Source organism: Spea bombifrons, chromosome 13 (assembly GCF_027358695.1).
Source record: "Spea bombifrons isolate aSpeBom1 chromosome 13, aSpeBom1.2.pri, whole genome shotgun sequence".
In the NCBI taxonomy this organism is placed as follows: domain Eukaryota; kingdom Metazoa; phylum Chordata; class Amphibia; order Anura; family Pelobatidae; genus Spea; species Spea bombifrons.
The window spans coordinates 27,289,831-27,306,062 of NC_071099.1; positions in this window are offsets into that span (position 1 = coordinate 27,289,831).

Below are 16,232 nucleotides of genomic sequence, written 5' to 3' on the forward strand. Positions count from 1 at the left end.
CCCAACTTTTAGGTGTCTCCTAACTTTCACCGAGTTACATGGACAATTTGTGGACCTCCTTCTTTGGTTATGGATCATTTAGATCAGATGCTACGGCGAAAGATGACCTAAATGCGGCCTCCACCCAGCGTTCTTGAAAACTGTGACCTAAAGACGGTAATATTAGGCTGGACGGAGCGTGAGGTTTTAAAGGAGGCACATACCGGTCAAAAATATCCAGTATTTGTTTACATGAAAAGACATTTACCTGCCCTTTGCCTGCATTGCTTGGCATTAGTAGAAGAAATAACCCAAATGGCATTTGTGACATGAAGCACCTTGGGACACTATTGGTGGGTTTGTTCAATTTTTGACTATTTCGACTATTTTGACTTACACAGGAATACAGGGAGTACTGGGTACTATGGTTTCAGAGATGGTAAAACTGGCACAAAAGCCACCCTGATGTACTCGGTATCACTTTATACTGCTGCCTTGTTTATTACCCGTGGATGAATCGAGCTCCCTTATACACACTGTTTACATTGCTCTCTGAGCCCTTCAAACGTACTCATTATAAAATGACATCATAACACGGGCAGTTCGATCGGCCGGATCGCTGCCCGATATGACACGGATATTATGAATTAGAATTTAGAGCTTCTTGTTTGAGGACACGGTCCTACCATGCGGCCGATGGATGGAGCAATACCTTCCTAAATCACCATCCTTGCTGAATTCTACAGCCAGTGTTCGGATGACTCTCGGTGGGGTGTATTCACTAAGAGGTGCGCTGTCAGGAGAGTTGTGGTTTCATGGCTACTACTAGCCGGTAGAACGTCTTGTATCATTCATATTTGACTATACATCGTACAGGGCCAGCCAACTCTTTCTTGCAGCAGAAGCTCCCTGAGACTTGCTCTTCATAATGAAGTCAAGGAGCACACACACCTCTCCTACAAACCCCCCTTTAGTGAATAGATGAAATGTAAATATGAGATCATATGGAGTTCGGGAGCTTTGTGTACATGCAGGATCTTTGTTTAGTGGGGATTTAATGATTTTCCCTGAAGATGTTATTAAGCCATTTGAGGTCACTTGCCGAGAAGCTCAACACGTAAGACCCTGACGGTATAGAAACATATAGGGGTTATCTACGATGAAACAGCCTGATTCTACAGTTTTTCACGGGACATTATAGACGCCGTTCTGACAAAATGTGACAAACTCCAGAATAGATTATCTGGAGCTTCTCTTCCTGGCTGGGAGACAATTCTTTTTTTTTAGTCCTAACACACATTTCCTAACAAAATGTGCAACAAAGATGAGGGTCCCCCGTCCTGTTAGCAGGAAACTTGCACATTAAGCTCGGACGGACAGTTTACATGAATATTTCCTAACAATTAATGATTTTTTTTTTGTAACCTTGTTGTATGTCTGTTTTTATACAAACTATTTTTTTTTTCCATTTAATCTTAGAGCTTCGCTCAGAAAATGCATTTTTTTAAAAAGGGACATTTTGGTCTCAGAAATGTACCTTTTTTTTATTGGTCTAAAGCAGAATATTTTTTAATATTTAGACAAAGTAATTTTTTTTTTCTATTTCCCTATGAACGGTACATACAAACTTTTTATAACTGTGTGGATTGCAATTACTTGGAAGGATTTGTAATAAAAATGTGAACATGGAATTGAGATCCATTTTTTTTTCTAATGGAAATGATAATAAGAATTAGCTAGAAAAAGTTTCCAGGCCACTGGTGTCACTACCGAGGTCCTGGAGGCAAAGGTCCGCTGCGACCCCTTCTTCCTGTTCCTCGTATAAAAGTGTTTAGGATGGGTGTGTGTGTGTGTGTGTGTGTGTGTATGAGCATGCATGTGTACTTGCGTGTGTACTCTGTGTGTGTGTGTGTGTGTGTGTGTGAAAAATTTAAAAAACACACAAAAACTTTAGGAGATCATTCTTCCTACACCCCAAATCACGTCCCAGTTAAAAGGACTGATATTGGATGCTTGCTTTGGACGCTAGCTTGGAAAACTGATTTAGCAGAAAACCCTAAAAAATTTAGACACACAAAAGCTTTAGGAAATCACTCTTCCTACACCCCAAATAACATCCCTGATAAAAGGTAGAGGTACTGGAGGCCTGCTTTAGAAGCTACCTGGGACAGACTATATAGCAGGAAACCATTAAAAATTTAGACCGCGGACCTTAAGTTCTTACCAAAAAATACAATCTTCAGGATATCATTCTACACCCCAAATAACAACATTGCTCACAGGTCATAGTTGCAACTACAGCACCACTTCCCAGCAGCTGGTGGTCCAACAAGAAAGCATGAAGATCTCTGAACATCACCTAGGTCTTCAACTACTGCCAACCAACCTGCATGTTGCTACGATTCAGGGGGCCATATATTAATGCTGATAAACATGTAGCTGTTACTAGACCAATGCTTCACAAGGAGGTAAAGGGTAGATTTTTTACTGTAGGGGTCCACAACTTCATCTAAGAGTAAGAAAGATTATAACAACAGCACTGTGGCCTCCTAGTGCATGATGGATACTCTGCAGACCTGTATATAAAACCTTGCAGAGTAAAGAACTAGTTTGGTTACATCTGCAGTTATAACCAATGTGAATGATCTCTTTATGAATTAACCTACAATTAAAGAATAAAAACAAACAAAGAAATAGAAAGTTGGTAATTTCCACTTAAGATCCTCGCGTTAATATACTATATTCATTTTTTATAATGCAACTTTTTTAACATATTGACATTTTAGAATGGTCTGTATGGTAAAGACCTTAAATGTGCTGTCCCACTACACAAAAACATTAATTACACATTTAAGAAGCTTTGTTCGGTTTCTCACACAAGAACCGATCACTGTGCATGTGAAAACTACAGAGTCGTTACAGAATATATTTCAAATATGTCTTTCAAACAGTCTGGGATCTGATCCTTTAGTTTTAAGAGTACCAAAAAAATGTATCAAGACATCGGTGTCCTAATGTGGTCAAGAACATTATTATCACTTATCTTCTGGAGGGTTTCTTTTTACCCAGATATCCAATGTATCTGCTGGTATAAATATCCCTTACTTTCAATCCTAAAACACCGACTACTGCATTACAGTCTTTTCCGTTATGAAAGCTTTGCTGTAGCTCAGTGGCAGTTTTTAAACCAAATGTATGTTACCTTTAACTGATTTGGAAAACAATGAGAATAAACTGAACGAAAGGCGGTGAATATGTTTGCTATTGAATAGTTTTAATATGTAACAACCTAAAAACATTATGCAAAAACCAGCTACATTTATAGAAATTAACAATCCTGAAATAAATAAAACCGCAGAAGGGAGAAAACGCTACCCATGCTCTGTATCTGGGAAACCACCTGCAAGCACTCCTATTGTGACCTCATAGATCCCATAGTGAATTATGACATCATCCTGGCAGCAAGCAGGTTGGTTGCACAGCATTCTATCTTCAGTGCAGTTGGGCGCTCGACACTTTCAGGCTGCTATTTCTTTAGTGAACTTGAAGTGTGGTTACCAACTACGTCAACAGCTACCAGAGAAGAAAAACTCACCAGTCATTATGGCATTATGGTGTTGTCTCTTCTCAGGACTAAGGTGGATTTTAAAGAAGTGCTGCCCCAGAAAACTACTCAAATATTTCAACAGGCTCAAAAAGACTTCCGATATCGTTCCAACACATAGCACAGGAGATGAAAACAGCGAGCTCTTGACAGACAGAACCTTTCTGCTGAAGCGAAAGAAAGAAGGTAGCAGTACAGAAAACAGAATGAGACTGAGGAAAAGGAGGAGATGTACTGCTAACCAGAGAGAGCAAAAACGCCTGTATATCAGGAAAAAGGAGACAACAAAGCGCAGAAGAACCAGCACAGGCAACTATGAACATGAGCGGAAGAGGCATAGAAATAACGAGAGCCATGATCTGGGGCAGCAGGTGAAACCAACAGCAGATGCACACCTGGAGGAGTACAGGAGCAGGAGGATGAAGGTTCCCAGGAAAAGGCGCAGAAGTGAGGAGGACTGCAGCCTGGCCGCAAAACGATTCAGGAACCTTCTCCCCATGTCGGTGTCCTGCTTAAGGTTTCATTTTCAACTGGGACAAGGGAGCTTTGGAAAGGTCATGTTGGCCTCAGTTCCTTCCAAGGATTCTTTAATAGCGGTAAAAATGATACGCAAGAGATCTATGAAGTCTCTGCACATCATGAGAGAGAGGAGGATTCTGGAGGTAGCCAGGAACAGCCCGTTTCTATGCCACGGGTATGCAGCTTTCCAGACAGAGACCTGTGTGTTCCTCGCCATGGAGTTTATGGCTGGAGGAACCTTGGAGTCTTATATGGATAGCGTTGGCTACATGACAGAGAACACAGCCGCATTCTACTCTGCAGAGCTGGTCTGTGGCATCCAATTCCTCCATTCCCAGGGCATCATTCATAGAGATCTGAAGCCGCAGAATATCCTACTTGACCGTGAGGGCCATGTCAAGATCGGTGATTTTGGTCTTGCTGTAGAAGGTGTTTTTGGAAGTACAGTGAGAGGACATTGTGGAACACGTCTCTACATGGCCCCAGAAATATATCTAAAGCAGCAGTATGGTGTTGCTGTCGACTGGTGGTCCTTCGGGGTTATTCTCTTCCGCATGCTTAACGGAACTTTTCCCTTCTTTACTGGCTACTGCAAGAAGGCAACTGTCCATTCTATTATCAATGGCAGGCCCAAATACACCAAGGCATTAAGCGAAGAAGCTGTGGATATACTGACTTGTCTGTTAAAGAAAGATCCTCAGCTTCGCCTCTGGATGACCGAATACATCAGGGAGCATCCGTTCTTTGACAGCATAAATTGGGAAGACATAGAGAGCCGGAGAATGCCGCCACCATACCAGAAGGCTGAAAGACCCAATCGCCGCTTCAAGAACATCCAACCCATACCACCAGTTTTGGAGATCACAGAGGACATTGCCTCTCCATCTAGTAAACAGAGCCTGCCTGAAACCTCCTCTTTATTTAGTGATCAGAGCCCGGCCGGCGCGTCCTCTTCATCGAGTGACCAGAGCCTGTTCGGCTTCTCTTTTGTCACTCCGGACTGGATGTTTTGAAGATTTTGTCAGAGCGATTCTCAAGACTTTCCACATTTGTTGTCTCCAAGAAAGTCAAAAATAAAAATAACCCCCCCCCCCTAATTTTGGTTATAGTTTCCTTCCTGTTGTACAGTTACATGGTGCATATGACCTCACAATGCAGGCTTAGCCTGACATCATATGTTATGACCTTTCTTATGTGCAGATTGAAATGTCCCAAATACAACTGAATTTTAAATATTCTTCTTGTATCCAGGAATTAATATTAAATCTTATGATATATCATTTTCAAAGGCTTCTTCTGGCAAAGGTAACCAGATTTTTTAAATTAAATTAAAATTTAATCCAGGGACATTTTTTCTTCAAACTATAAATGCAGTGTATTTGGTATGTGAAGTGATGGTATAATATATATATACTTTATTTCTCACATTTTGTCCTTGAAATTAAAACGCACTTCTTAGAATCTTTTGGGCAGGGCCGGATGCTGAGGAATTTGGTGGCTTTTTTTATGAAAATAAATAAAATAGACAGAATCTTAACTCCTCGGCATCTATGTATACCGGATAAAGATGACACCGGTGCTCGGCAGATAATATAGGATAGAATTTTATGTGATGGGATTGGGAGTAATCAGTACACACAAAAAAGTCATCATCACAGGTCATAGCTGCAACCAGAGCACCACTTCCCAGCAGCTGGTGGTCCAACAAGAAAGCATGAAGATCTCTGAACATCACCTAGGTCTTCAACTACTGCCAACCAACCAATATATTAATGCTGATAAACGTGTAGCTGTTACTAGACCAATGCTTCACAAGGAGGTAAAGGGTAGATTTTTTACTGTGGGGGTCCACAACTGCATCTAAGAGTAAGAAAGCTTACAACAGCACTGTGGCCTCCTAGTGCATGATGGATACTCTGCAGCCCTTGACTGCTTAAACCAAGACCACAGGGCCTAATATGGCACAAAACCCCATCCCACCCAAGAAATACACAACACAACATTGTGGGTAAGGGCGTTGGCCACAGCTTTATTAACGTCATGAACCAGCACATCATAACCATACATAAACATAACCATCCTGCCAGCTGTCATGTTACCGACGGGCAGATAACCCAAAACTTTACCAAGAGCTCTCGTTCTGGGTACCGTCAGCCTCCACAGAACTCGTCTCCCCAAGCCTTCTCCATCCACTGGATATTCCACATAAAAGGTGCTGGCCGAGACTTCCCGCCACCGCAGCCAACTCAGGCTTGCCTGAGCTATGGCTGCGCCCCCACCAAGGCCAGGGCCTTTTCGATTCCGGACTGCAAACCCAGATTAAAAATATCGAGGCCAATGTCATTTAAATGTGCCCCGTCATGCCGAACTAAATCCTTGTTATCGCCCTCTAACTCACGATGCCGTATAGCCACACCGCCCAGGGAGGTAACAAAGCGAGACACGGCAACATTCAGTTTTCTGCGACATTTTTCCAAGGATCTAGCACCCGCTCCAAGTGACCAAAAAGGTCGAGGAACAACTTCCGACCAGATTAAAATAACACGTTTAAAAAGGGCAAAACAGCGTGAAAGATCCCCTTTGATACGGTAAATGAGATCGATAGTACGAACCGAGCCTAAATCATTGCCCCCCACGTGCATGACCAAAATAATAGAAGACGGGACAAACCTACTTAATGAACAAAACTCCGGATACATCTGAACCCAGCGCAGGCCACGAATACCACGCCAACGAATTCTGACCTTGTCGTACGGAAAACCCAAGTTCCTGCCATATACCCGCCGCTCCGCCCGACGAGACGCCCAGTAGATAAAGGAGTGACCCAGTATCCAGACCAGTGGAGGCGATGAACCTGAAAGAACAATTATAGTAACTGAGGACGAATGTATAAGCGAAACCTCTTGGATTTCCAACGACCCAAGCGTTGAATGTCAGATGCAGGGACCCAGGCCCTAGCGGCCTCAGTGGCGGCCCCAATCCTAAAAGAGTGAGGGGAGAAGTAAAGTGGGCACACACCACAACGAAGTAAGCAGGAACGAAAAACTTTAGAAAACTGAAATCTCGTCAAGGACGAGCCAGATTAATGAATTAGGAAGGAGACCCATCCAGACGGACGAATAGCAGAAAAAGAACAAATAAGTCTAACAGGGCACCAGTCCAAATCGGTAGCAGGAATACTGACCATAGCACCACGACCCACCTGGTCAGTCTTGGACCGCCGGATAAACACCTGAACCAACCCGGGCCGAAAAACAACATCCTGAGCAGTAAGAGGGGAAATGGAACCGGCCCTAGGAGCCACAACCTCACCAACACGCAATGCACCATAAAAGGATAAGGAGAAAGCCACGCGAAACAGAAGTGTTTCATACCGGTCAAAACAGATTTGAGACAGGACATCCAAAATGCGATGCAACAGAGCAAAGGAAACCGGGCGCCTCCTATCAGGAACCATATGTTTCTTCCAACCCTTAACAATTTTGGAAGCAACAGATTTAGAACCCAGCTCCTGCCAGCCCATCAACTTAAACAGAAAGGACAGGGCTGTCATATTCCGCTCCGCTGTGGAACCAGAAGCACCACTATCCCTTAAGCCTGACAAATACAACAACGTTACCCGACTCCGGAAATCCTCAGACCTAAGATCACCCTCGACTTCAGCCAGAGAAAGCCAGGCTCTCCACACCCGAATGTAGGCTCTCCATTTACTCGATGATAACGAATTCCGGAGCAACGTCACTAGGTTGGAGATGCGAAGCTCCATAAAGAGTGTGGAAAAGGCAGACCCGTAGCTGCAGCCTCCGGCGCGGCCTCCTTGAAGCGCTGAAACTGAAGGCGAGATAGTGCGTCAGCAATTACATTTGCCTCCCCGGGAACATGTCGTGCCCGAACCCAGATGTTAAACTCCAAGCAACGCAGGACTAAGTGCCTCAACAAGGCCAAGACAGGAGGGGAATGAGAGGTTGAACGATTAATGACATGAACAACACCCATATTGTCGGTACGAAAGACGACCCGCTTACCAGTCAGTATTGGACCCCATAGCTCCACTGAAACCACGATTGGGAAGAGCTCCAAGAATTGCTAGATTGCGACACAAGTCAGACCCCAACCAATCATCAGGCCAAGGCTGAGAACACCATTCACCTTGAAAATATGCACCCATCCCTACCGAACCAGACGAATCTGTAAACAACTCAAGGTCAACATTAGAACATTCGGCCTGCTGCCAGCAGGTATGACCATTGTACTTTTGGAGAAAGGTCACCCAGACTTCAAGATCAGCGCGAATGGATCGCGTGATTCTAACAAAATGAGAGGGAACTCGAACGCCAGCCGTAGCTAAAGACAATCTTCTAGAGAAAGCACGCCCCATCGGCATAACCCGACAAGCAAAAGGCAACAGCCCTAACAAAGACTGAACCTGCTTGAGCTGAACCTTCTTGGAACACCGAACCCTATCAAGCTGCTGAGACAAAGACATCAACTTAGCCTGAGGAAGACGGAATACCATGGTGGAAGAATCAATTTCGATTCCTAAAAAAGACAAGCATGTAACCGGACCCACCGTTTTTTCCTCAGACAAAGGAACACCAAATTCACCAGAAATCTTCCGAAAAACTTTCAACAAAAGGGAACAGCATTCAGAATTAGCAGGGCCAACAAACAAAAAATCATCAAGATAATGAAGTAAGGTGGAGAGACCAGATACTTGAATCACCACCCACTCCAGAAAGGAAGAAAACGATTCAAAGTAACTACAAGAAATCGCGCAGCCCATGGGCAAGCACATATCAACATAATAAAACCCCCTAAAAAAGCAGCCTAGCAAATGAAAGCAGTCGGGATGAATAGGGAGAAGGCGGAACGCCGACTCAATATCAGCCTTAGCCAACAAACAGTTGGGCCCCGCCATCCGAACCAACTCCAATGCCCTATCAAACGAAGTATAATGAACCCCGGCTCTCCTCAGGAGAAATGCCATCATTGACGGAATAACCTAAAGGATATGAGAGATGATGGATCATCCTGAAGCTGCCAGGCTCCTTCTTAGGGACCAGACCTAGTGGGGATACCCTCAGATTGTGAAAAGGGGGGGAAGAAAAGGGGCCCGCCATACGGCCACAATCTACCTCTTTCTGCAATTTAGCTGCAAACAAATCCTCATTTAATGACACTGATTTAAGATTATCCGCCATGGAAGGAGAATCTGAATATGAAAAAGGAATCCAGAACCCTCTACTAAAACCATCCGTGAGCAACAAGGTCTCACGTCTATTGGTGTACTGCTTTAGCCAGTGTAGCATCTTTTGAACGCTCACTGGCGTCCTCGCCCCGGCTGGCATCCTCCTTCCCTCCAGACCTGGTACCACCAGGTCGGTTCTTCCTAAAACATTTAACTGCAGGGTGCGGTCCTCCACAATGGGAGCACTCGTGGCGGAAACGGCAGGAGCTGTACCACCTGCAATGACTCTCATTGTAGAGCCAGCAAACACCCTTTTTTGCACCTGCCGCCGCTCCAGGGGCTGATGCGGCGGCCCCCCCATGAAAGGGCAGGGGTCTGTTTGGTGTCATCAATAATAACCACAGATTGCCGTCCTGCATATCAAAACGCATACCAGGACGGACAGCCATCTTCTGACGAAACTGCTGATCGTATTTAAACCAACACTGACCGCCATAGATTTTATAAGCACCCCAGATAAGATCTAGATAAGCAAATAATGATGGACCTTTGTCAGAAAAGCACTCGCATAGTATGCTGGCAAAAACCGAAAAACCTTGAAGCCAATTACCAAACGTACGTGGAATTTGTTTTCCTTTTTCGGAATCACTCTGCTCTGACCTCCGTGGCCTATCCACGGTCTCCTTGTCCGCCGGGACCAATGACAACACATCAACAAATTCTAACCTACAAATCTTCTCTCGAACCTCTGAAGATACATGCATGCTTAACGGCGCAACCTCACACAAATTAGGCACAGCCGGCAGAGAGGAAGAACCCATAGCAGAAGCTACCTGAGACCTCCCAACATTGGGGAAGGGGTCAGCTGTAGCAGCCCCAGTATCACCAAGTCTACCCAGTAAGTCTTTGAGGACCCTTGCCAGGTCAGCCCCAGAACCCTCCCTCAAATGCTGTGTGTCCCGTAAACCCCCAACCTCTGTGCCCCAGGCCATCTGGCCCAAGCACTCACCATCAATGCTGACAGCAGGTGGAAGATTTGGTGGAAGATCGTCGAATCCGGATAACATGGATCGGCTCCCTGACGCGGTCGACGCTGGAGAGTCCTCACGCAGGCTTCTGGCTGCATTCCGGTCCCGAGTCGCAGCAGGAGCAGGGTAATCGCGAGAGGCTGCCGCAGGAGCCCGCCTCCCCCTTCTCGAGGAGTCGCCACGCTGACGTCACTCACCCGTCGCCCGGCCGACACGCGATTGTGCCGCCGCTGCCGTCCACGCGCAGAAACCGCCGATGCTGCAGTCACCATCCCTCTCCGTCGGCTGGATGGCGAGCGAGGGCTTCGGCTATGCTCACCTGACGGTCCGGCTTCGCTCCCATCATCCGGATCAGCTACTGCGGCGGGGGAAGGTGGAGACGCCTCCTGCCGCTGCTCGAGTCGCGATGAACGCTGCAGACGTCTTCTGGGTCGTGCAGGCCTCGGGTTCCTGGATGCAGGTACCGGTCTTCGCCCCCCGCCCCTTAGGGGACTAGGGCTTAAGCGTGAAGGAGGTCGGGAACGCCTGCTTCTCCCTGCAGCAGCATCCGCCTGGACAGGGACTGGATGGAGGTCAGTCGGAGCAGCTTGAGCCCTTTCCACAAGTCTCATCAGCGAGGCTCTGTCATTTTTCTGCAGAAACGCCACTAGGGCCATTTCCAATTGCTCAGACGACATGATGAAAGGTGAAGCTCGTACAGAGTGTCAGAAATGACTGAAACCCTGCTCAGGTAAGCCCACCCTTATTCCCCAAAGAACATTATAGCAACAATGTTGCTACCCACACCTGTGACCGGACCATGAACTACTGACCCCGGTCAAAGGGCCAGCAGTCATGTTCCCCCTTCCTAACCGTCCAGGGGGGCCCCTGTATATAAAACCTTGCAGAGTAAAGAACTAGTTTGGTTACATCTGCAGTTATAACCAATGTGAATGATCTCTTTATGAATTAACCTGCAATGAAGGTTTAAAAACAAAGAAATATAAAGTTGGTAATTAAGATCTCACGTTAATATACTATATTACGATATACTACAAATACTACAACTACAAATGCGCTGTCCAACTAAACAAAAACATTAATTACACATTTAAGAAGCTTTGTTCGGTTTCTCACACAAGAACCGATCACTGTGCATGTGAAAACTACAGAGTCGTTACAGAATATATTTCAAATATGTCTTTCAAACGGTCTGGGATCTGATCCTTTTGTTTTAGGAGTACCAAAAAAATGTATCAAGACATCGGTGTCCTAATGTGATCAAGAACATTATTATCACTTATCTTCTGGAGGGTTTCTTTTTACCCAGATATCCAATGTATCTGCTGGTATAAATATCCCTTACTTTCAATCCTAAAACACCGACTACTGCATTACAGTCTTTTCCGTTATGAAAGCTTTGCTGTAGCTCAGTGGCAGTTTTTAAACCAAATGTATGTTACCTTTAACTGATTTGGAACACAATGAGAATAAACTGAACGAAAGGCGGTGAATATGTTTGCTATTGAATAGTTTTAATATGTAACAACCTAAAAACATTATGCAAAAACCAGCTACATTTATAGAAATTAACAATCCTGAAATAAATAAAACCGCAGAAGGGAGAAAACGCTACCCATGCTCTGTATCTGGGAAACCACCTGCAAGCACTCCTATTGTGACCTCATAGATCCCATAGTGAATTATGACATCATCCTGGCAGCATGCAGGTTGGTTGCACAGCATTCTATCTTCAGTGCAGTTGGGCGCTCGACACTTTCAGGCTGCTATTTCTTTAGTGAACTTGAAGTGTGGTTACCAACTACGTCAACAGCTACCAGAGAAGAAAAACTCACCAGTCATTATGGCATTATGGTGTTGTCTCTTCTCAGGACTAAGGTGGATTTTAAAGAAGTGCTGCCCCAGAAAACTACTCAAATATTTCAACAGGCTCAAAAAGACTTCCGATATCATTCCAACACATAGCACAGGAGATGAAAACAGCGAGCTCTTGACAGACAGAACCTTTCTGCTGAAGCGAAAGAAAGAAGGTAGCAGTACAGAAAACAGAATGAGACTGAGGAAAAGGAGGAGATGTACTGCTAACCAGAGAGAGCAAAAACGCCTGTATATCAGGAAAAAGGAGACAACAAAGTGCAGAAGAATCAGCACAGGCAGCTATGAACATGAGCGGAAGTGGCGTAGAAATAACGAGAGCCATGATCTGGGGCAGCAGGTGAAACCAACAGCAGATGCACACCTGGGGGAGTACAGGAGCAGGAGGATGAAGGTTCCCAGGAAAAGGCGCAGAAGTGAGGAGGACTGCAGCCTGGCCGCAAAACGATTCAGGAACCTTCTCCCCATGTCGGTGTCCTGCTTAAGGTTTCATTTTCAACTGGGACAAGGGAGCTTTGGAAAGGTCATGTTGGCCTCAGTTCCTTCCAAGGATTCTTTAATAGCGGTAAAAATGATACGCAAGAGATCTATGAAGTCTCTGCACATCATGAGAGAGAGGAGGATTCTGGAGGTAGCCAGGAGCAGCCCGTTTCTATGCCACGGGTATGCAGCTTTCCAGACAGAGACCTGTGTGTTCCTCGCCATGGAGTTTATGGCTGGAGGAACCTTGGAGTCTTATATGGATAGCGTTGGCTACATGACAGAGAACACAGCCGCATTCTACTCTGCAGAGCTGGTCTGTGGCATCCAATTCCTCCATTCCCAGGGCATCATTCATAGAGATCTGAAGCCGCAGAATATCCTGCTTGACCGTGAGGGCCATGTCAAGATCAGTGATTTTGGTCTTGCTGTAGAAGGTGTTTTTGGAAATACAGTGAGAGGACATTGTGGAACACGTCTCTACATGGCCCCAGAAATATATCTAAAGCAGCAGTATGGTGTTGCTGTCGACTGGTGGTCCTTCGGGGTTATTCTCTTCCGCATGCTTAACGGTACTTTTCCCTTCTTCACTGGCTACTGCAAGAAGGCAACTGTCCATTCTATTATCAATGGCAGGCCCAAATACACCAAGGCATTAAGCCAAGAAGCTGTGGATATACTGACTTGTCTGTTAAAGAAAGATCCTGAGCTTCGCCTCTGGATGACCGAATACATCAGGGAGCATCCGTTCTTTGACAGCATAAATTGGGAAGACATAGAGAGCCGGAGAATGCCGCCACCATACCAGAAGGCTGAAAGACCCAATCGCCGCTTCAAGAACATCCAACCCATACCACCAGTTTTGGAGATCACAGAGGACATTGCTTCTCCATCTAGTAAACAGAGCCTGTCTGAAACCTCCTCTTTATTTAGTGATCAGAGCCCGGCCGGCGCGTCCTCTTCATCGAGTGACCAGAGCCTGTTCGGCTTCTCCTTTGTGACTCCAGACTGGATGTTTTGAAGATTTTGTCAGAGCGATTCTCAAGTCTTTCCACATTTGTTGTCTCCAAGAAAGTCAAAAATAAAAATAACCCCCCCCCCTAATTTTGGTTATAGTTTCCTTCCTGTTGTACAGTTACATGGTGCATATGACCTCACAATGCAGGCTCAGCCTGACATCATATGTTATGATTTTTCTTATGTGCAGATTGAAATGTCCCAAATACAACTGAATTTTAAATATTCTTCTTGTATCCAGAAATTAATATTAAATCTTATGATATATCATTTTCAAAGGCTTCTTCTGGCAAAGGTAACCAGATTATTTAAAATAAATGAAAATGTAATCCTGGGACATATTTTCTTCAAACAATAAATGCAGTGTATTTGGTATGTGAAGTGATGGTATAATATATACTTTATTTCTCACATTTTGTCCTTGAAATTCAAACGCACTTCTTATAATCTTTTGGGCAGGGCCGGATGCTGAGGAATCTTAACTCCTCGGCATCTATGTGTACCGGATAAAGATGACAACGGTGCTCGGCAGATAATATAGGATAGAATTTTATGTGATGGGATTGGGAGTGATGGGATTGGGAGTAATCAGTACACACAAAAAAAGTCATCATACACGGGACGCCTGAAGCCACAATTTAGTGCCATCCTTTTTGATAAAATATCCAGATTGAAATAGATAAATAACACAAAACCTTTACTTTTCCTCTCACTCATTCAGGAGGGCGTTTTATCTCTGAATAATAAGTAAAAACGAAATAGTTCAATTTATTCCTATAGTAAGTAACCAAATACAACCAAATATACAACCAGGACAGGCTCTGCCACACCGACACCCAAACTAGGGTGTTCTCATTTCCTAACTTCCATTCAGTGACAGTTACTTTGACGGATGCATTGCATCAAAGTTATGCTCGGGACTGCCGAAAACATATTTGCCAGCGCATTTTCAGTATTTACGCAAACAGGAACAAAACAGCTAAACAGAGCCAACCTGGTCCCCAAACAGGGCCAAAACAGCTAAATGGTGCCAACCTGGTCCTCAAACAGGGCCAAAACAGCTAAATGGTGCCATGTTGCTTTCCAAACAGCTAAGTACCATCTTTACACCCCCGCAGCTAAGCAGTGCCATCTTTAACCCAGTGCCATCTTGATCCCCAAATAGCTAAACAATGTTATTTTTGTCACCTTTGTCCCCAGCTTCTTATAGCCATCTTTGTCACTAAACATGGGACTATGGGAAGCTGTTTAGTGACAAAGATGCTTATGGGAAACTGGGGCCAACTCCTTTAGTCCCAAGTTTTAGTCACTAAACAGCTTCCCATAGTCATCTTTGTCACTAAACAGCTTCCCAAAGTCCCATGTTTAGTAATGGCTATCCTATAGCCATTTTTGTCACTATCTTTGTAACTATCTTTGTCCCCAGCCTCTCGTTGCCAACCCTATCCCCAGTTTATCAACTCACCTGACTGAAGACTGCGCTTGATCCCTTCAGTCCTCCATGCGCCCTGACACCTTGCTGGCCTAGTTTAATCATGATGGGTTGACCACCCAATACAAAATATAAAGACCGTATTGGAATTGATTTGCCTTTAATGGGTTAATAGTCCCAATGTCATTGTTACAAATGTACCTATTTAGTTGAGGCAAGCAGATGTAATAACGGTTATATGAAAGAGATTAGACCTCCCAGGGATCCTGGAAGTCATCAAATCGTCATGGGACTTTCATATCCTATTGACCTTGAGTGTTAGTAAAGTGCAGTGAAAACTCTCCACGGTCTGGTTATCCAGACACTCTCTTTTCAGTTTTCTCTTACATTCAGATAAATCCTTACCTGTATCAGCTTTTGTCCGATCAGGTCTTTGTACAGTCCATCAGGTCTTTTTGTAACCACCGTTCTTTCCAGAAGGTCTTTTTTAATCATTAAAGGTTCCTCATGCTGTTCCATAAACTGCTATTTTCTTCCAGCCTTCATAACGCTGCATACATCAATCTAAAAAGGTTCTTGGTATCCCCAACATGCGCAGGTGTCCTCCATCAGCACATGATACTCAAAATTAAAGGCACTTATTGATCCACCTGGTCCTCCTCCCAACTCTACCCAAACCTATACCGATTTACTTTTGCTTAGTTCTAAAGCTTCTTATAACTCTTCCTTATATTAAGGTCGACCGTAAAATAATCCATCATATAAGACACGGTATTTTTATTGAATGATTTGCTGTATATATTTCAATTAGAATTAAATACGATATGTTTGCTCCAAATAGCCCTTATACTTCCTCCATGGGGGGCGGCTTCATATTAAACGGAGACATTTATGAAAAAAATGTATACTGTGGGCTGAATTAACAACCACTACTGCCTTGTAGGATGTATTTTGATGTATCCCAGTTTAAATAGGGATGTATAAGCCATCTCTACCGTAGTAGTTCAATGGAGCTCTATATGACGCTAAAAATATACATTTATTTCCTCTTATATGATACCAAATTGCCTTCCCTGTAACATCCGACATGATATTCACATCACCAGTAAC